This window comes from Geotrypetes seraphini, chromosome 1, assembly GCF_902459505.1.
Source record: "Geotrypetes seraphini chromosome 1, aGeoSer1.1, whole genome shotgun sequence".
In the NCBI taxonomy this organism is placed as follows: domain Eukaryota; kingdom Metazoa; phylum Chordata; class Amphibia; order Gymnophiona; family Dermophiidae; genus Geotrypetes; species Geotrypetes seraphini.
In genome coordinates, this window is record NC_047084.1 from 292808024 (window position 1) to 292829024 (window position 21001).

General features: G+C 41.3%; 1 protein-coding gene across 9 annotated transcripts in view; it reads right to left on the reverse strand.

The window, feature by feature from the left end:
- The window catches only part of EXOC6B (exocyst complex component 6B), a 920925-nt gene that overhangs the window by 673459 nt on the left and 226465 nt on the right, over positions 1 to 21001 (reverse strand). The window lies entirely within an intron of this gene.

Sequence of the window (21001 nt, forward strand, 5' to 3'; positions counted from 1 at the left end):
TGTATAGCCAGAAAAATGAATAAATATCTCTGTAACTTCCTGGTTTCGGCACTTCTGAGCCAGCTTGGAGCTCAGGGGTCCAGAATGCATGCTGTGAATAAAACTTGTACTTTCTTCACGCCTCTGACATTGTGTGTCCAAGTGACCTTTCAGTGTGTCCGCCTGTGTCAGGGCGAAAATATAATTTGTTAATCACGCACTAGGTCCAAACTGAAAAAAACGCCATTTGTTTGGTGCATTTCATTATTTGTCTTTTGATTGAGCCATCAGTTGGGTTATTCATTTTCTCATAACAGCATTTTTTCAGTTTGGACCTAGTGCGTGATTAATGAATTATATTTTCAGCTGTTTGTGGCAAATCCAAACTTATTTAATGAACGTATATAGAGACTATTGACACAGGCGGACATGCAGAAACATGGCCTGTGTCGGGTCTTACAATAAACACACAATTTATTGCCCATAACCTAAAGGCCTTTAGGGCTATTTTTTTTTTTTTATTGTCTAATTTATATTGAACTTTTTTTTGTTGTTCTTGTCTGATTTGTACTGTACTTCCCTCTTCATCTTTGACTAAAAAATTGGCTGTCTATATCATGGCTTCCCTGTGAAATGCCATGTGTGGCTTAGTAAAACGTTTACAAGACACTGGAGAAAAGAAAAATATATGGGAAAGTTGTGACTCTCTTTAGATTTTGAGAGGACCACCATCAAAAATTAGAGAAAAAAACCAATTTACACTAAGCGCAACCTTAGAATTACAGGGTTCTAAGTGACAATTTTCAGTATTTTTAACTCCGATGACTTCCGGTTTCTATCTGACATATAGATGTTACAACACTCACGAGGATTTATTGCAACTTAACCGTTCCTTCATTTCATAAGAAATTACATGGCTCTATGTATAGAAATTAGTCTATGCATGGGATTATAAGGTTCTAACTGTGAGCCTACTTTCGGTACAGTTAGAACCATGTAATTCTAAGGTCGCGAAAGTCTGATCTATTTGCAGTCTTGCACTGAACTAGATGTACTTTTCCTTATACTTTGATATATAGTATACTAATGAGTCCATGAACAAAACATTGTTCATTTCTTGATAATGTACCGGTAATATAGATATTACATTAAACATACTGTAATTAATAAAAATTTAAAGTTTAAAAATTGTGAAATGAGGTAAATTCATGATCATGGAATGTGAAGCAAAAATATCACGTCTATCCATCACTGGACATTATCTCAGGAATGTGAAATTAAAGTCTTCATTACAGAAAATATCTTCAAAAATACATCATCAACATTTAATGTAAAGATAATGTAGTTTCTTCATATTTTAAGTGTTTCTATACCATATAGAACAAGAATTCACACTACTTTCATTAAGGGAACTGAATAGTTGTTCTTTAGTTCAATGAGAAACAGAAAAACGCCTTAAAAATCCCACTTTTGTGATAGTATTTTACTTCAGGCACTACTTCAAGGGTTTCTTGTACACTTAAATTTTCAAACTCCTTCAATCTCAATGGTAAAAAGTTCTATCCATATTAAAGAATTCAAATTGTGGGCTCTTTCCAAAGCCAACAATCATCCAGGCTGCTGATCAGCAAGAGAACCACTGCTGCCTGTCACAGTTGGTATCTGACCCAAGATAGACAAGCTCATGCCCTGAATAGAAGCAGCAGTAATGGCTTACACCAGGAACAAGACTTCAGAACAGATCCTGGTAATTTTTTAATGCACAAAGACATCTGAACACATTTTGACCTTACTGAGAATTCTAAATTAATCAACTTATTTGCATATAGGACACTAAGATGAATGATAAATAACTCTGTATATGCAGACAGGGCTACAGTGCACATAAATGTGTCAGGCTTACTGGTAGGTTGATGTTCAAAACTCCACTGCTGTACGGAACAGTGCCGGGAAATGCTGCAAAAACAGTGCAGCAAAATAACTTTCAAAAGCTTTACGCTAATGATGTTAGCGTTGAGCATCGGGAAGTTAAGGTGGAGGAAGGTACCTGGTACATTCACATAAGGGCTGTGCAATAGAGAATGACACGGGGATAAATTTTTCTCCATCCCCGCAGGAACTCATTTTCCCATCTAATCCCGGAAAGTTTTGTTCCTGTCTCTGCCCCATTCCTGCAAGTTCTGTCCTCATATACACAAGTCTCAAACACTTTAAATGATAAGTGTTCAAGGCTTGTGTGGTTAAGGCAGAGCCTACAGGAATGTGGCAGGGACAAGGGCAGCGACAAAACTCGCAGGGATGGGGAAATTGAGTTCCTGCGGGTACGGTGACAAATTTGTCCTCTTGTCAGATCTAAAGGCGAAAAAACAGTGTGACAAGGCAGTGGCTGCTGCCAGAAGGATGCTGGGCTGTATAAAGAGAGGCGTAGTCAGTAGAAGGAAGAAGGTGTTGATGCCCCTGTACAGGTCATTGGTGAGGCCCCACTTGGAGTATTGTGTTCAGTTTTGGAGACCGTATCTGGCGAAGGATGTAAGAAGACTTGAGGCGGTCCAGAGGAGGGCGACTAAAATGATAGGAGGCTTGCGCCAGAAGACGTATGAGGAGAGACTGGAAGCCCTGAATATGTATACCCTAGAGGAAAGGAGAGACAGGGGAGATATGATTCAGACGTTCAAATACTTAAAGGGTATTAACGTAGAACAAAATCTTTTCCAGAGAAAGGAAAATGGTAAAACCAGAGGACATAATTTGAGGTTGAGGGGTGGTAGATTCAGGGGCGATGTTAGGAAATTCTACTTTACGGAGAGGGCGGTGGATGCCTGGAATGCGCTCCCGAGAGAGGTGGTGGAGAGTAAAACTGTGACTGAGTTCAAAGAAGCGTGGGATGAACACAGAGGATTTAGAATTAGAAAATAATATTAAATATTGAACTAGGCCAGTTACTGGGCAGACTTGCACGGTCTGTGTCTGTGTATGGCCGTTTGGTGGAGGATGGGCTGGGGAGGGCTTCAATGGCTGGGAGGGTGTAGATGGGCTGGAGTAAGTCTTAACAGAGATTTCGGCAGTTGGAACCCAAGCACAGTACCGGGTAAAGCTTTGGATTCTCGCCCAGAAATAGCTAAGAAGAAAAAAAAAAAAATTTAAATTGAATCAGGTTGGGCAGACTGGATGGACCATTCGGGTCTTTATCTGCCGTCATCTACTATGTTACTATGTTACTGTGCAGTAAGCACAGTTCTTGTGTGCATACCCAGTCAAACTGGGAAGCAGTGAGTTCATGCTTAGGAGTGAAAGACGGCAGGGAAGAAAACTAACAGAACATAAAGATATGCATTATGCTGTTATTATGGAAGTGTGATCTTGAGATCCAGAGCCTCCCAGACCCCCACCCCCCTTAGTGCAGGGTCCTCCGCAGGCCGATGCTCAGAATCTCAAGAGAAATTTCTCTTTAGACACCCTAAGGCTAGCTCCAAGCAGGTGTTAGGTTTTCAGTGGTACCGGCAGAGTTCAGTTTCTGTGTTGTTTCTGAGCACTGGGAGGAAATACTGTAGGTAAGGGTTTCATTTGCACAGGACTGAGACCTGGATGCACTAAACTCACCAAGCGTCTAACAACTGTCGTTAAACTGGTTGAACAAAATGCATAAAATGTAGCAATTACTTCAAATGACCCCCCCCCCAAAAAAAAAAACGACAGGTCTAGACCAGTTATAAATGTGTTACCAACAGATCTGCCATGAAATCAAAATAAATTGTTAAAATTGAACATTATACTGGAGGAAGGCCATATACTTGTGTGTTATAGGTATATTTTAAGTGAATGTGTTGAAGGCGCATCTTATGCATGCCCATTAAAAGCGTAAAGTTAAAAGGGGAAAGCATGCAAGGGGGGGCGTCAAAAAGATGCGTTTCAACCAGAGAACGTGAAAATTTTCTTTCATGAAGAATGAAAAACGAATGAGCCCTAGGCCAAGAACTTTTCAGCACATCCTCGTTTATGTCCCACAGATGCTTGGTATTCACTTTGAATGGGGGGCTGTTGATACTTTTCTGCCGGGCCCCCCCGGTCAATGGCATTGATGTGCCTTTGATGCATCACAGTAAGGCACGACTATGACTGACGCTCACACGTGCTAAGTAGCTTTCCTTGTTGCACACATACATTTGTGCCTGTATCAAGCAGACTATTCTGTGCATGTGCGAAAGTCGCTTTCCCAACAACCGATCGGATGGGATTAGGGCGAAGCTTTGCAAAACTCATTTGCATGCAAAGCTGTTTGAATATTGATAGCCATTTTAAACTCAGACAAATAATCAGCCCACATGGTCTTATTGATGATTTTTTTGTGCATCTGGGCCTGAATACATTTAAAAGCCTCTTGTAGCCATCTTTGGCATACATGTTGTCCCTGCTGTGTAAGAGCCTTCTGAACATTCTGCGCACTCCAACACCTGCACTATTCCAGTACTAATTGCCTTTAACGCCATTAAGTTCTGAACATCGGCCTATGGGTGCTCTATTTGTTTGTGGTAAAAACTTAAATGAAACTGGATATATACTTCACAGATATTACAGGGAGATCAGACACAAACATGATCACTCCTTAAAACCAGTTTCTATGAACGAAATCAGAAAAAAATGTTTCAGTGGTTTAAGGTGATCAAGGCTACCTGCTGAGTTTGCCTGGCTGCCACAAACCGTTTCAGTTCTACCAATGAAAAGCCTGGTTGGGAGTTCTGACCCATCTCATTGTCAATACAAAAGTTTGATGGAATCTGTACTCATTTGATATATTACGCTAGTAAATATGCTTAACAGCAGGAGCATGCTATAATGCTGAAGGACATGATGGGCTACTGTTTACATATGGCTTCTGAACAAATGACTTTTCTTCCTAAATCAATCTGTAATGAGGGTAACAAAGAGGCTTTTGCACTGCTTCTCAGAGTGCAATGTATACACTTACACTTATGCACTTATTCACCTTTCCCCTTTTTACCTCAGTTCAGGATTATGGCAAAGGAAAGCACATTCTAGCATCTACACAGCAAGACACTATTTTTCTTTATGCCGTTTTGGCAGAAGGAACTACGGGGGCCCTGCCTATTCACCCTGGGGCCCTCCGTTTTAATCAGTATCACATAAAGCCTAACACATGCTCTGAAATGCGCACCAGATTCAAAAGCTACACCTCGAGGGGGGTTTCTGTTTAAGAAACACATACCATCCTAGTCGCTGCTCCTAAGAACAATTATCTCTCAACTTTGGCTGAACCAGAAGAACTGTCAACGCCACCAGCTTGCCAACTAGAGGAAAGGCCATAGGGTGGAAGCCAAAATGTGAGAATGTGCCACAGGCTGGAGAAAGTACTTTGGGGGCAGCATGAGGGTTGTTTATTCTAATGTCTGCGGTGAAGAATTTTTACAGAACATATAATACAGGAAAGCCAACCACCCTGTATGTGCATGTGGTACAGAAGTAGTAGACAATTTGAGGACTTAGAAATCAGAGAAAAATGGGAGCCAGAGCGGTAATCTATTTCAGTGTTTCCCAATCCAGTCGTGAATTAACATCTAGTCGGTCAGGGTGTCTGATTAACCACAATGAATATCTATGAGACAGATTTGCATAAAGTGGACAGGCAAATGCATACAAATCTATTCTGGATAAATTCACTACAGACATCCTGAAAACCAGCCTGGTTAGGTTTGCCTCCAGGACAGGAATGGGATCTACTTCTTTCCCTTATACAAAAATTGTATGTTGTTCAATATCCAAAAGTAATTATTTTAGCATTTATTAATTTATCAAAATTTACAGACCACCTTTCCTCCAAAAGCTATGAAGCAGTTTACAACAGGCAAGAAACACAACCACCACCACGTACGTAGTACTTAAAAGATTTCAAAGTACAGCACAGCATAGAAACATGAAAACAAAGAAAAAAAAAGTTACACAATGCCAGAACAGAAGGATAAATAAGCTCTAAGAGGCAATAAAATATGAATAAGCAGTAATAAGAATCCTTATCTTGAAGGGCTTCCAAGTTAAGACTATTTAATCTCTTTCCCTGCTCCTACTCCCATACCTCCCAAAACTCCATGTGTTTCCTGCAATCAAATATCCCTTAAAGCATGCAATAAATCATCTTAAGGACAAGGTGTCAAAAAAAATCAATCTAATCTGCTCTCTTTATAAAACTGACCATGCTTAAACAGCACTCCAAATGGGACAATTACAATACTGATTTCTCTTCTCATTTGGTCAATCTGAGTAAAATGGAGTTTATATCATCACTGAAAGGAGAAATCCCAATAAATTAAAAAAAAAACTACCAGGTAAAATGGTTGGGAGGGTCTTTTGATCACAATGCATTCCACATTCAAGCTTTTATTAAAGATACTATTCACACTAATGTTCAAGAAATTATCTCTCTTTAGTATGCACAACTTATTCGGATATCTGAATCTACTTGTCTCTATGAAATGAGATACATCAAAGTTATTACTCACCCTAGTTTACTTCAGAATTGATAGTTTTAAAAAAAAACAACTTAAAAAACTAAACTAAAACTAACTAAAAAAAATTTAGATTTGAGATGAAATTGTTGTTAGGAAATCTCTCACATTTATGGGTATACACAAAAGTTAGGCATCAATGCTGGTTTTGATATTCAGTTTTATTGATTTTACATGTTGGATGAGCCACCTAAGACTATTAGATAAGCAGAATTAAAACAGGGACCTTATTTACTGAAGTGCAACAAGGTTTTACAGTGCCGGTGGTGCGGAATCAGACATCTCGGCGCCGAACAATAACTGCTGCTGTATCTGGCGGTTTTTAAGTGTTCTCTTCTTTAAAGTCGCACAGCGGGAGCAGGTAGACGCTCGATGGTCAGGACCAAGACACTGCAGACACCAGTTGTGTGGGTCTGTCAGTGAAATTGGTCGAGCGCACCGCTGGCACTTTTTAAACCCGGGTTGAGGGGGGCATGAAAGTGAATACGGCTTCTGCCAAATCGAAGGCCGAGGCCTCGATGATGGCAATAGGCCCCGCCGGGGCTGACCGAAAACTGAAGAAAAAAATTAAGTTTTTTTTTTGTTTTTTTTTAAAGAAAAGAAAAGAAACAACGGAAATAAAATTTCCAAAAGGGTTTACGCGAGCGGGAAGGCGATTTTACTAGAAAAAAGAACTTTCAACAGCTGTTGAAACGCGTCTTCTTAGCTTCGCGGAAACTAAGAAACTGGGGACCGCGCGCCTCTGTCGGGCGGGAAGGCACTCACGCGTGCGCGGTGCGGCCTGCTAGAACTTTCCAAGTTCTTAGAGTGCAATCACTCTAAAATTGTCCGTACCGGGGCTCCGTCGGTGCCGTCACCCATCAGTCAAGAATATGCTGCCTGCTTGTCCTGGGATAAAGTAATTGCCAAAAGTAATGTGTCAAAACTGCAAAACCTCAGTATTAACTGCTCAAAGTGTATGTCCTTAGCAAGATACAGCCTCCAAAACTGAGCAATACTACTCCAAGTGGGACCTCATAAATAACTTACATAGGTGCATTGACACCTTTTTTTCTGCTGGTGATTCCTCTCTCTATGCAGCCCAGCATCCTTTTAGCTATGATCCCCGCCTTGTCACATTGTTTCTCCTCCTTGAGATCGTCAGACACTATCACTCCAAGGTCCCTCTACTGCAGGGATCTCAAAGTCCCTCCTCAAGGGCTGCAATCCAGTCAGGTTTACAGGATTTCCCCTAATGAATATGCATTGAAAGCAGTGCATGCACATAGATCTCATGCATATTCATTGGGGAAATCCTGAAAACCCGACTGGATTGAGACCCTCAAGGAGGGACTTTGAGACCCCTGCTCTACTGGTTTGTGCATATCAGCCTTTTGCCCTCCCCCCCCCATCACATCCTTTGGAAACTCTCCAAATACATCACTCTACACATTAAAATGTAACTGCCAAGCATTCTTCTAATTTTTGGAGATCACTTCTCAAGTTGTCTGTTTGCCTTGGGCTGTCCACTCTATTGCAAATCATCATGTCAGCTTCACTTTTCCTTCTGCAATGTTGCTCACAAATGTACTGAACAAACTCAGCCCAGTAATGATCCTTGAGGCACTCTAATACTCACCACCTTTTGCTATTTTCTACATTATTTTCTTATAGTGCTTCTCTGTAATCTTCCTTGTATAGAGGAATCACATTAATAGTTTACCAGCAGAAACCATGAGTGAACCTGGATGGTCTGTGGTATCCCCGCCACCCAACTTTGGAGTTAGAGAGACACAGATGAGAACTAAAGGTGATATCAACATCTGTCCTCCCTAATGCTTCTTCCATGTTAATCTCAGGCCCTAACATAAAAATATGTTTTGGCTACAGCACTGAATTGTGGTGGTGGTGGTGGGTTGTCTCTTTTTGATCCTAGCAAGATTTATTTGTAGCCCACAATTTAATTAGTGTGAAACAATAACTGGTCAGTTTAATTAGACTGGGATTTAGCTTCTGATGCATGCACTTGTATGGAAATAAATGTTTTATCTTCTTTTACTAAGGATGCTTGGGCCTTTGATTTTTAGATCTCTCTATTACTACTGTATAAAACTGTTCTGTGGTATCATCTGACAAGAAATACAGTATTCACTTTCCACATACTAAAATAAGAATAGCCGCACAACACTTAAGGAGAATTTCTAAATTCATCAAGTTAGGACAGTGGTGTTTAAACGTTCTTGGATCCTCCATCTATCTTGGTTTTTATTATATTTCTAATACATGCATGTGAAATACATTTGCATATATTAGAGATAATATGTGCAAATATATCTTATGCATATTCAGATGCATACCGTGAAACCCCAACTGGCTAGAAAGGACTCCAAAAAGCAGTTAAGTGCAGAACTAGAAAACATGCTTTGTTGAACTTTGAAAATGAGTCATTTGAACTTTGCTTTCATCTTGGCACTCTAGCTATTCCACTGTGGGTAAATAATAAAACACACATATTCTCATTTTTGTTTCAGTTAGCTGTACTCTCAGCTGTAAATGTTTATAAAGTGTTTTGGGATTCTGTTCATATAAAGGTACTGCATGAAAGAAAAGTCCCTTTTTCCATTTTATTTCTGAATTTATTAAAAAGAAAAAATATTTTTTGACATGTCCACACCTCTGTGTCTGGTATTGTGCTCTTTGAGCAGCATGCATGTATTACATTTGGAACCACATTTCTAATATTTGCTGTTGGAAGAAACTATGAAAATATTCTTCATGGGTTATGCCAGTTCTTTGAAATACCAAATGTGTGTTTTCTTTGTCACATAGTGGAGCCTTCAACACATTGCCACATTTGGTTTGTTTCAAAGTTTAACTAGTCATTGAACCACTGGTGAAGGATCTGCTTTTGAAACAGAACTCCACTGATAATGGAACTTTATTATATTTGCTTCTCTTTCATTCTCTATTTTTGCTTCCCAGTTGGAAAGGGAAAGGAATTGGAAATGAGCGATCTGGTATAAAACAAAACAAAACAAAAAAAGTGGTCAGGGACTATACATCTAAATAATCTGATGAAAGCATCTATATGAATGTGCTATACAAAGTTTAATAATCCTTTAGCCAACCCCCCTTTAAGGGGTTTTTTTTTCTCTCTCTCTTTGTGTGTGTGTACATAAAGGAGCTCTGGTAAGTCTTTGACTTTTCCTATTTCACCTACTTTTAAACCAATAATACTTTTATCACATCAAAGTTTATTATTTTGTATGTAATGGACCTAAATTTCAAAACTATAACCCAATTATTAATTTGTATTTTTTTTTATTTTTTTATTTTTTTTTTTCAGATCTGAAATGAAAATGGTGCAAATCGACAGAGATTTCACTGCAGAAGACTGCCAAGCAGTGATGAAATACCTTTTCCTGAAAGGGAACTAAGCCAAACAAATTTATGATGTGTCAGTAACATTAGGCGATAAGTGCCCTTCCTACTCCAGTCAAGAACTGGGTTGCTGCATTTAGAACAGGACATTGGAACACAGAAAACAAAGAATGTTCTGGGAGACCAACTCAAGCGATAATTCCAAAAAACATTGATGCCATTTATTCCATGATCCTGGACATCGAAGAATATCACTAAAAAGATAGCAGACACCATGGTGATATCTCGAAAACGAGTAGACCAAGGCTGCCCACACTTTTTGGGCTTGCGAGTTACTTTTAAAATGACCAAGTCAAAAATGATCTACCAACAATAAAATTCTAGAAAAAACACAAAGCACACTGTATGCAGAGAAAATGTTAATTATCATTTATATTCCACGGGTTTTCAAAGAGGTCAAGGCAGCTGACTTTATGCAATGTCACCTCAGTAACAACTATACAAAAAATAGACAAATATACCCCCTCCCTTTTTACTAAACCACGATAGCGGTTTATAGCGCAGGGAGCTGCGCTGAATGCCCTGCGCTGCTCTCAATGCTCATAGGCTCCCTGCGCTAAAAACTGCTATTGCGGTTTAGTAAAAGGGGCCATAGTGCAAAATATAGACAGCAGATTAAAATTATCAAAAACGGACACATTTTGATCACTAAATTGAAAATTAAATAATTTTTCCTACCTTTGTTGTCTGGTGATTTCATGAGTCTCTGGTTGCACTTTCTTCTTCTGACTATGCATCCAATATTTCTTCCCTTCTTTCAGCCTCCTGTATGCTTCCTCTCCTCCAGACCTCATTCCCTCCCCCAACTTTTTCTTCCTCTCTCCCTGCCCTCTTCCCCTTTCTTTCTTTCTCTCTGTCTCCCTGCCCCCCTTTATTTCTGTATGTATGTCTTTCTCTCTCCATGCCCTGTCTGTCTCCCTGTCTTTCTCTCACCATGCCCCCTTTCTTTCTGTCTTTCCGTCTCCCTGCCCTCCCCCAAGTCGCCACCGCCATCAGGGAACAGGCTGCCGCCATAAAGAGGACACTGAAGCACTGGGCCAACTAACCTTCCCCACCCGACATCAATTCTGACGTCAGAGAGGAAGTTCCAGGCCAGCCAGATCCAGCGCTCAGTGTCCTCTTTACAGGGTCAGGAAGCAGGTAGAACGGAAGGCAACGCGAGTCTATCATGGAGCCCGGGATGGGCTCTGCGATCGATTCACGTTGACTTCACGATCTACTGGTCAATGGCGATCAACCTTTTGGCCATCCCTGGAGTAGACTATATTATTCAAGAGATTTTAGACATGAGAAAGCTCTCAGTCAAATGAGTTCCCAAATGTCTCAATGCTGAACAGAACTGTGATTGAGTGGTCGCTTCACAATCCATTTTGAACCAATTTTGGTGGAATCCTATGGGATTTTTGAACATCTCATAAATATGGATGAAATACTGATACATATATATATTCCACAGACAAAAGAACAATCCAAAAAATGGAGTCACAATGGATCCCCACATCCCAAGAAGTTCAAGACACAGAAGTCAACCAAGGGAGGCAATGCAGTTATCATGGGTGACTTCAATTATCCGGGGATAGACTGGAACCTAGGCACCTCCAGCTGTGGTAGGGAGACCAAGTTCCTGGATGCCATAGGTGATTGCTTCCTGGAACAACTTGTCAAGGAAAATACAAGAGGAAATGCAATTCTGGACTTAATTCTAAATGGACTACGAGGACCGGCACAAGGTGTAGAAGTAGAAGGGACGCTGGGAAGCAGTGATCAAAATATGATCCGCTTCAACCTGGACACGGGAGCAAAACATCAATCCAGAACAATGGCCACGGCACTGAACTTCCGAAAAGGGAATTACGAAGGGATGAGACTCATGGTGGGGAAGAAGATTAAGAAGAGGTTAAGCACTGTAAAAACGCTAGAGCAAGCATAGTCCCTTTTTAAAGACATAGTCACCGAGGTGCAAAATCTATATATACTGCTTATCAACAAGGGATCCAAGAGGAAAAAGAACAATGAACCGGTGTGGCTCACTGTAGCATTGAAGGAAGTGATCAAAGACAAGAAGACTTCGTTTAAGGAATGGAAAAGGTCAAAAACAGACGAAAACTGGAAGAAACACAAACATCATCAAAGCAGGTGCCATAAGGCGGTAAGAGGGACCAAAAGAGACTACGAGGAAAAAATAACCAAGGAGGCAAAAAACTTCAAGCCGTTTTTTTCGATATATTAAGGAGCAACGACCCACGAAGGAAGCGGTGGGGTCATTGAATGACCATGGAATAAAGGGAGTGCTAAAGGGGGATAAAGCCATCGCCAACAAACTGAACACATTTTTTGCGTCTGTATTTACCGAAGAGGATATACACAACATACCAGAAGCCGACAGGCTACACATAGGAAACGAAGACGGGTAACTGACAGGGTTGACAGTCAGTCTACAAGTGGTATGCAGGCAAACTGATAGGCTTAAAAATTATAAATCCCCAGGACTGGATAGCATCCATCCGAGGGTAATCAAGGAACTGCAAGGGGCAATATAGCTGAACTGCTTCAACTAATAGCCAATCTGTCGATCAAATCAGGAAGGATTCCAGAAGACTAGAAAGTGGCAAATGTTATGCCGATCTTCAAGAAAGGTTAGAGGGGAGATCCAGGAAACTAGAGACTGGTGAGTCTGATCTCGGTACCAGGAAAGATGGTAGAGGCGCTGATAAAGGACTGCATCATTGATCACCTTGACGGACATAATCTCTGATGAGGACCAGCCAGCACGGCTTCAGCAAAGGAATATCTTGTTGACGAACTTGCTGCACTTCTTTGAGGGAGTAAATAGGCAGATAGACAAGGGTGACCCAGTCAACACTGTATATCTGGATTTTCAGAAGGCGTTCGACAAGGTTCCGCATGAACGACTACTTCGAAAAATTGTGAGCCATGGAATAGAGGGTGAAATACTCATGTGGATTAAAAACTGGGTGGTGGATAGGAAACAGAGAGTGGGGGTAAATGGACAATACTTGGACTGGAAAAGCGTCATGAGTAGAGTGTCGCAGGGTTTGGTGCTTGGACCCGTGTTCTTCAACTTATTTATAAATGACCTGGAAATTGGTACGACGAGTGAGGTGATTAAATTTGCAGATGATACGAAGTTATTCAAAGTAATGAAGATACAGGAGGATTGCGAAGACCTGCAACAGGACATAAACACGCTCGAGAAATGGGCCACAACATGGCAAATGAGGTTTAACGTGGATAAGTGTAAAGTGATGTATATCGGTAATAAAAATCTTATACACGAATACAGGATGTCCGGTGCAGTACTTGGAGAGACCCTCCAGGAAAGAGACTTGGGAGTACTGGTTGACAAGTCAATGAAGCTGTCAGCGCAATGCACGGCGGCGGCATAAAGGGTGAGCAGAATGCTAGGAATGATTAAGAAGGGGATCATGAACAGATTGGAGAAGGTTATCATGCCGCTGTACCAGGCCATTGTACGCCCTCACCTGGAATACTGCGTCCAGCACTGGTTGCCGTACATGAAGGTACCATGAAGGACACAGTACTACTTGAAAGGGTCCAGAGAAGAGCGACTAAAATGGTTAAGGGGCTGGAGGAGTTGCCGTACAATGAGAGATTAGAGAAACTGGGCCTCTTCTCCCTTGAAAAGAGGAGACTGAGAGGGGACATGATCTAAACATTCAAGATAATGAAGGGAATAGACTTAGTAGATAAAGACAGATTGTTCACCCTCTCCAAGGTAAAGAGAACGAGAGGGCACTCTCTAAAGTTAAAAGGGGATAGATTCCGTACAAACATAAGGAAGTTCTTCTTCACCCAGAGAGTGGTAGAACACTAGTACTACTTGAAAGGGTCCAGAGAAGAGCGACTAAAATGGTTAAGGGGCTGGAGGAGTTGCCGTACAATGAGAGATTAGAGAAACTGGGCCTCTTCTCCCTTGAAAAGAGGAGACTGAGAGGGGACATGATCTAAACATTCAAGATAATGAAGGGAATAGACTTAGTAGATAAAGACAGATTGTTCACCCTCTCCAAGGTAAAGAGAACGAGAGGGCACTCTCTAAAGTTAAAAGGGGATAGATTCCGTACAAACATAAGGAAGTTCTTCTTCACCCAGAGAGTGGTAGAACACTAGAATGCTCTTCCTAAGGCTGTTATAGGGAAAAATACCCTCCAGGGATTCAAGACAAAGTTAGACAAGATCCTGCTGAACCAGAACGTGCGCAGGTAGGGCTGGTCTCGGTTAAGGCTGCCGCGTGAGCGGAATGCTGGGCACGATGGACCACTGGTCTGACTCAGCAGCGGCAATTCTTATGTTCGTATGTGTTTGCATCTGTCTTCTGGGAAAATATGAAATTTTGCTTGTAGATTATCAGGAAGAAAGTGCAACCATCATGGCAAAATACTATATTGCACTTCTCAAGAAACTAGTCTCCAAATGTTGAGGCAAGTTTTCAAAAGGAATATTGTTTCTTCAAGACAATACACTGCTCTTCACAAAGCAGTCATTATGCAGCAAAAATTGGCAGATCTTCATTTTGAAGTTCTGAAACACCCAACCTACTCACCTGATTTGGCTCCTTTGGACTACCACATTTTTCCTAACCTTAAGCAACACCTCAAGGGAAGAAAGTTTTCAAGAAACAAGGAGGCCATATTAGCTGTGGACAAGTGGTTTGCAGCACAACCAAAATAATTTTTCTTGGATGGGTTAAAGAAATTAGAACAATGAAGTCATAAGTGTGTGGAGCTCAGTGGTGAATATGTAAAGTAAATAATTTATTTTCACTTAACAGCACCCCCTTATATATAGATATCTTTTACTTTTCCCCTATATCTACATAGGTAAATATCCACTATTAGCCCTGGTAAAGTCCCTTGCAGTAGCTGGCCATTTTTTGTTTTTCATGTATGATTTCATTTATGTATGATTTGAGTTATTTTATTTGATATTTGAGTCATGGCTTGGATCCATGTTAATCATATTTTACATACTTCCAATAGTGTTAACACATGCTCTATAGTTTGAATAACATGAAAATATACATGCTTCCACCTTTATGGTACATGACTATGTTTAGTGGCATGCATACAGTTGCTGCACAGGGTAAAACATTATTCAGTTTCAGTTAGGGACACTGAGGCACAAGTAAAGTGATTTCCCAGTGGACTTATGAAGTATTTACAAAAGAACTGGAATTAAAACTTCATATTCTGTCAGATTTGGGAACATTTTTGAAAGGACCTTACACCTCAGGCCCGTGGATGCCTGCTGAACTTGTGAAGGGAGTTACACGTCACTTGACAGAATGTTGGTTGTTGATACTACTGTTGTTGGTGGGAGGGGGGAGGGTGTGGGTGGAGGGATGGTGGGGGTTTGAGTAGTGCACATATAAGAGTCTCTGGATTACACTGCTATGATTCTTTACTTGCACTTTTTTCTTGAAAACTTTAATAAATATAAACATAAAACTTCATATTAGGACTTAGTCTTGCCTCAGTCCTCTTCCAGTGCATTTTCTTCCTCTTACATGTTTTTGTTATTTTCCACATGTGGTGGCCTAAGCAATCATGAATAATGCTAATATGTTTTTGCGCTCTGCCTTTCATCTAGATACGATTTGTTGTGCTTTACAAATGTAGACTGTCTGAAACACAATGGAAGCCACCCTTGAGAAGGATGTCTTGGCAGTTTTTCTGGTCTAATATACTGTAGGACATCCACTGAAGCAAAATACTCTTTCAGATACTACAAAGACAACACATCATAAAACGAATGCGTAGTACTTTTCAAACAAATCAATTTATGCAATGAACAAGTAAACTATGAAACTTGTTTCCGGAGGATGAAGTTAAGGAAGTTAACATAGATGGATTTAAAAGGGGCTTAGACAAATTGCTGGAGTAGAGGTCTACAAAAACCATTATTAGCAGATAATTCTGGGAAAGCTACTGGTTCTCTCTGGATGTGAGCACTAAGGAATGGATTTACTTCTTAGGTTCATGCCAGGACTGGTGCCCTGGATTGACCTCTATTGGAATCAGTATGTTGGGTTCAACTGGACCTTTACTTTGCCCATGTAGCACATCTTATGCTTTTATAAACGAGGAGAGTGTGGCGCAATGGTTAGAGCTACAGCGTCAGTATCCTGAGGTTATGGGTTCAAACTCCACGCTGCTCCTTGTGACCCTGAGTAAGTCACTTAATCCTCCACTGCCCCAGGTATGAAAGACAGATTGTGGACCCACTGGGACAGATAGGGAAAATGCTTTAAGTACCTGTATGTAAACTGCTTTGAGAGTGATTGTAAAACTACAAAAAGGCAGTACAAGTCCCTTTCCCTAAAATGAAGATAAAATATTTTGATATTGCTGTTGCAACCTCTGCCAATTACATTTGGGCACACAGAAGAACACAAAGTTAGGAAGCTATCTAAAAATTAGAGGTGATAACAGAGCAAGGGTTAATACTCAGCTTTTTCCATTCTTGTACATCATACTACTTACTTGTTCGTTATAAAATTACCTCCATAGTGGCAACTTAAATGTTTAGTTTTATATAGGAATAAAAGTTGTCGTCCTTCCACAAGGGTAACTTTTATTCCTATAATGATTCAAAATGTTGTGTGATCATGGCACCGAGGTACCCCCCCTCTTCAAACCCAGCATGCACCCAAAAAGAGGGAGAAAAAGCATCAGACTAATGTAGCAGTATAGAATCAAAAGGTACAAATCAAAAGTTAGCCATGAATAGATTGGCTATGGAGTTTTGTCAGATTAAGTCTGGGTGACTTTGCCCTTTTCTAAACCTGAGCTGTTCTGTGAGGGAGTTTTTTTGCTAGCTAAAGTTATCAAAAGCAGTTTTGATTTATACCTTTTGGTTCTATACTGCTACATTAGTCTGAGGCTTTTTCAAGCACTGATCTGAAAGTAAGGCAGCGACAGCTCAGATCTTTCAGCAAATTTTGGCCACAAATGTGGCACAACGAGGTTAGGGAATCACTCGGCGATGATAGAGAATCGCTCAGAGTGCTCATTTTATTATTTAATGACCTCATTGTACTACATCAGACTGCTGAGGAGCTCATTGTGAGAGTTGCCCAGTGCAGATATGCTAGTCTCCTGCCAACCGGTTGGGGCTGAGAGCACTGTGGGCACTCGGCAGCTTACTGCAGGACAAGGTGATAAGAGTTTTCTCAGACAATGCAAACTCAAGCTTGTACCCCCTCCTGAATAATTTCCAATACCCAGCAGTCTGATGTGATCTTCACCCATGCTTCCCAATAAGCAGACAACATCCTATCCTTGGAGGTACAGCTCCTGACCTGACATCAGAACTATTTCTTGAGGGTGGCTGTGGAGCGAGATCTAGAGGACTGGGGACACTTAAGAACCCTCAAATCTCTGTCTCAAGTCTTGAAAAGATCTCTGAACCAAAGGTCCTCCCAAGTACTGACAAAAGTACCAAGAGCCACAAAAATTAGCTAGATCTGACCCAGCTAGATCTGCTGCAGTGGTGTACTTAGGGTATATGACACCCGAGGCCGATCCCCATATAAAAAAATTTTTTTTTCGTAACAACTATGAAATGAAACGAATGGTCAGAAAAGAAACAGGCAGCTAGTCTTGCTTTCCCTTCAATAAGCTTTACTCAATTGCTAGCTTCAATCTTGAGAAATAAAATATTGGGTTTCATGAACATTGCCTATCTTTTTCTTTTCTCGAGTCCTGCTTGCCTGTAGACTTCAGGCTGCCAGTTGCATCAGTCAGTAGAAGCCACAATTTTCAGCAGCCCTGGAAGCTTTTCCTCTCTGCTTCAGCTTCCTGTCCTCGCAAAGGCAGGACATTACAGAGGGAAGGCTTCCGGGCCGCTGACTGCAGCGTCTTCAACTGACTGACGCTGCCAGAGATCCAGTCTGCAAGCTGGTGCTGACAGCTGAAGCACTGGGGAACTTAAGGGATTGGAGGAGCACCCCTCTAGGAGCTGCACCTAGGGCAACCCCCTTTGGTACGCCACTGCCTGAGGAAGGGGATTTTGGTCTCCAAAAGTTAGTGAAAAATATATATATTAAAATTAGTCCAATAAAAAGATAAACATTTATAAATAGAAAATGGAAATAAGGTAATCAATACAGCTACAATACTACTTTATTCTAAAGCTACAAAAAAAAAACCAACCCTTTTTTTCTACCTTTTGTCATCTAGTTTCTACTTTCCTCATCTTCCACCCACCCCTACCTGTGAGACTTATTGGAATGCTTTTATACTTCACTTAGTAACATAGTAACATAGTAGATGACGGCAGATAAAGACCCGAATGGGCCATCCAGTCTGCCCAACCTGATTCAATTTAAAAAATTTTTATTTTATTTTTTTTATTTTTCTTCTTAGCTATTTCTGGGCAAGAATCCAAAGCTTTACTCGGTACTGTGCTTGGGTTCCAACTGCCAAAATCTCTGTTAAGACTTACTCCAGCCCATCTACACCCTCCCAGCCATTGAAGCCCTCCCCTGCCTATCCTTCACCAAACGGCCATACACCGACACGAACCGTGCAAGTCTGCCCAGTAACTGGCCTTAGTTCAATATTTAATATTATTTTCTGATTCTAAATATTCTGTGTTCATCCCACGCTTCTTTGAACTCAGTCACAGTTTTACTCTCCACCACCTCTCTCGGGAGCGCATTCCAGGCATCCACTACCCTCTCCGTAAAGTAGAATTTCCTAACATTGCCCCTGAATCTACCACTCCTCAACCTCAAATTATGTCCTCTGGTTTTACCATTTTCCTTTCTCTGGAAAAGATTTTGTTCTACGTTAATACCCTTCAAGTATTTGAACATCTGAATCATATCTCCCCTGTCTCTCCTTTCCTCTAGGGTATACATATTCAGGGATTCCAGTCTTTCCTCATACGTCTTCTGGCGCAAGCCTCCTATCATTTTCGTCGCCCTCCTCTGGACCGCCTCAAGTCTTCTTACATCTTTCGCCAGATACGGTCTCCAAAACTGAACACAATACTCCAAGTGGGGCCTCACCAATGACCTGTACAGGGGCATCAACACCTTCTTCCTTCTACTGACTACGCCTCTCTTTATACAGCCCAGCATCCTTCTGGCAGCAGCCACTGCCTTGTCACACTGTTTTTTCGCCTTTAGATCTTCAGACACTATCACCCCAAGGTCCCTCTCCCCGTCCGTGCATATCAGCTTCTCTCCTCCCAGCATATACGGTTCCTTCCTATTATTAATCCCCAAATGCATTACTCTGCATTTCTTTGCATTGAATTTTAGTTGCCAGGTATTAGACCATTCCTCTAACTTTTGCAGATCCTTTTTCATATTTTCCACTCCCTCTTCGATGTCTACTCTGTTACAAATTTTGGTATCATCTGCAAAAAGGCACACTTTTCCTTCTAACCCTTCAGCAATGTCACTCGCATACATATTGAACAGGATTGGCCCCAGCACCGAACCCTGAGGGACTCCACTAGTCACCTTTCCTTCCTTTGAGCGACTTCCATTAACCACCACCCTCTGGCGTCTGTCCGACAGCCAGTTTCTGACCCAGTTCACCACTTTGGGTCCTAACTTCAGCCCTTCAAGTTTGTTCAACAGCCTCCTATGAGGAACTGTATCAAAGGCTTTGCTGAAATCCAAGTAAATTACATCTAGCATATGTCCTCGATCCAGCTCTCTGGTCACCCAATCAAAAAATTCAATCAGGTTCGTTTGGCACGATTTACCTTTTGTAAAGCCATGTTGCCTCTGATCCTGTAACCCATTAGATTCAAGGAAGTACACTATCCTTTCTTTCAGCAACACTTCCATTATTTTTCCAACAACTGAAGTGAGGCTCACCGGCCTGTAGTTTCCTGCTTCATCCCTGTGACCACTTTTATGAAGAGGGACCACATCCGCTCTCCTCCAATCCCCAGGAATCACTCCCGTCTCCAGAGATTTGTTGAACAAATCTTTAATAGGACTCGCCAGAACCTCTCTGAGCTCCCTTAGTATCCTGGGATGGATCCCGTCTGGTCCCATCGCTTTGTCCACCTTCAGTTTTTCAAGTTGCTCATAAACACCCTCCTCCGTGAACGGCGCAGAATCTACTCCATTTTCTCGTGTAACTTTGCCAGACAATCTCAGTCCTTCTCCAGGATTTTCTTCTGTGAACACAGAACAGAAGTATTTGTTTAGCACATTTGCTTTCTCCTCATCACTCTCCACATATTTGTTCCCAGCATCTTTTAGCCTAGCAATTCCATTTTTTATCTTCCTCCTTTCACTAATATATCTGAAAAAATTTGTATCTCCCTTTTTTACATTTTTAGCCATTTGTTCATCCGCCTGTGCCTTCGCCAAACGTATCTCTCTCTTGGCTTCTTTCAGTTTCACCCTGTAGTCCTTTCTGCTCTCCTCTTCTTGGGTTTTTTTATATTTCATGAACGCCAACTCTTTCGCCTTTATTTTCTCAGCCACTAGGTTGGAGAACCATATCAGCTTCCTTTTTCTCTTGTTTTTATTGATTTTCTTCACATAAAGGTCCGTAGCCATTTTTATCGCTCCTTTCAGCTTAGACCACTGTCTTTCCACTTCTCTTATGTCCTCCAATCCTAACAGCTCTTTTTTCAGGTACTTTCCCATTGCATTAAAGGTGGTACGTTTGAAATCTAGAACTTTAAGTATCGTGCGGCCGCTCTCCACTTTAGCCGTTATATCAAACCAAACCGTTTGATGATCGCTACTACCCAGGTGAGCACCCACTCGAACATTAGAGATACTCTCTCCATTTGTGAGGACCAGATCCAATATCGCTTTTTCCCTTGTGGGTTCCGTCACCATTTGTCTGAGCAGAGCCTCTTGAAAGGCATCCACAATCTCCCTACTTCTTTCCAATTCCGCAGACGGAACATTCCAGTCCGCATCCGGCAGGTTGAAATCTCCCAACAGCAGAACCTCCTCTTTCCTTCCAAACTTTTGGATATCCACAATCAGATCCTTATCAATTTGCTGCGATTGAGTCGGAGGTCTGTAGACTACACCCACGTAGATAGAAGTTCCATCT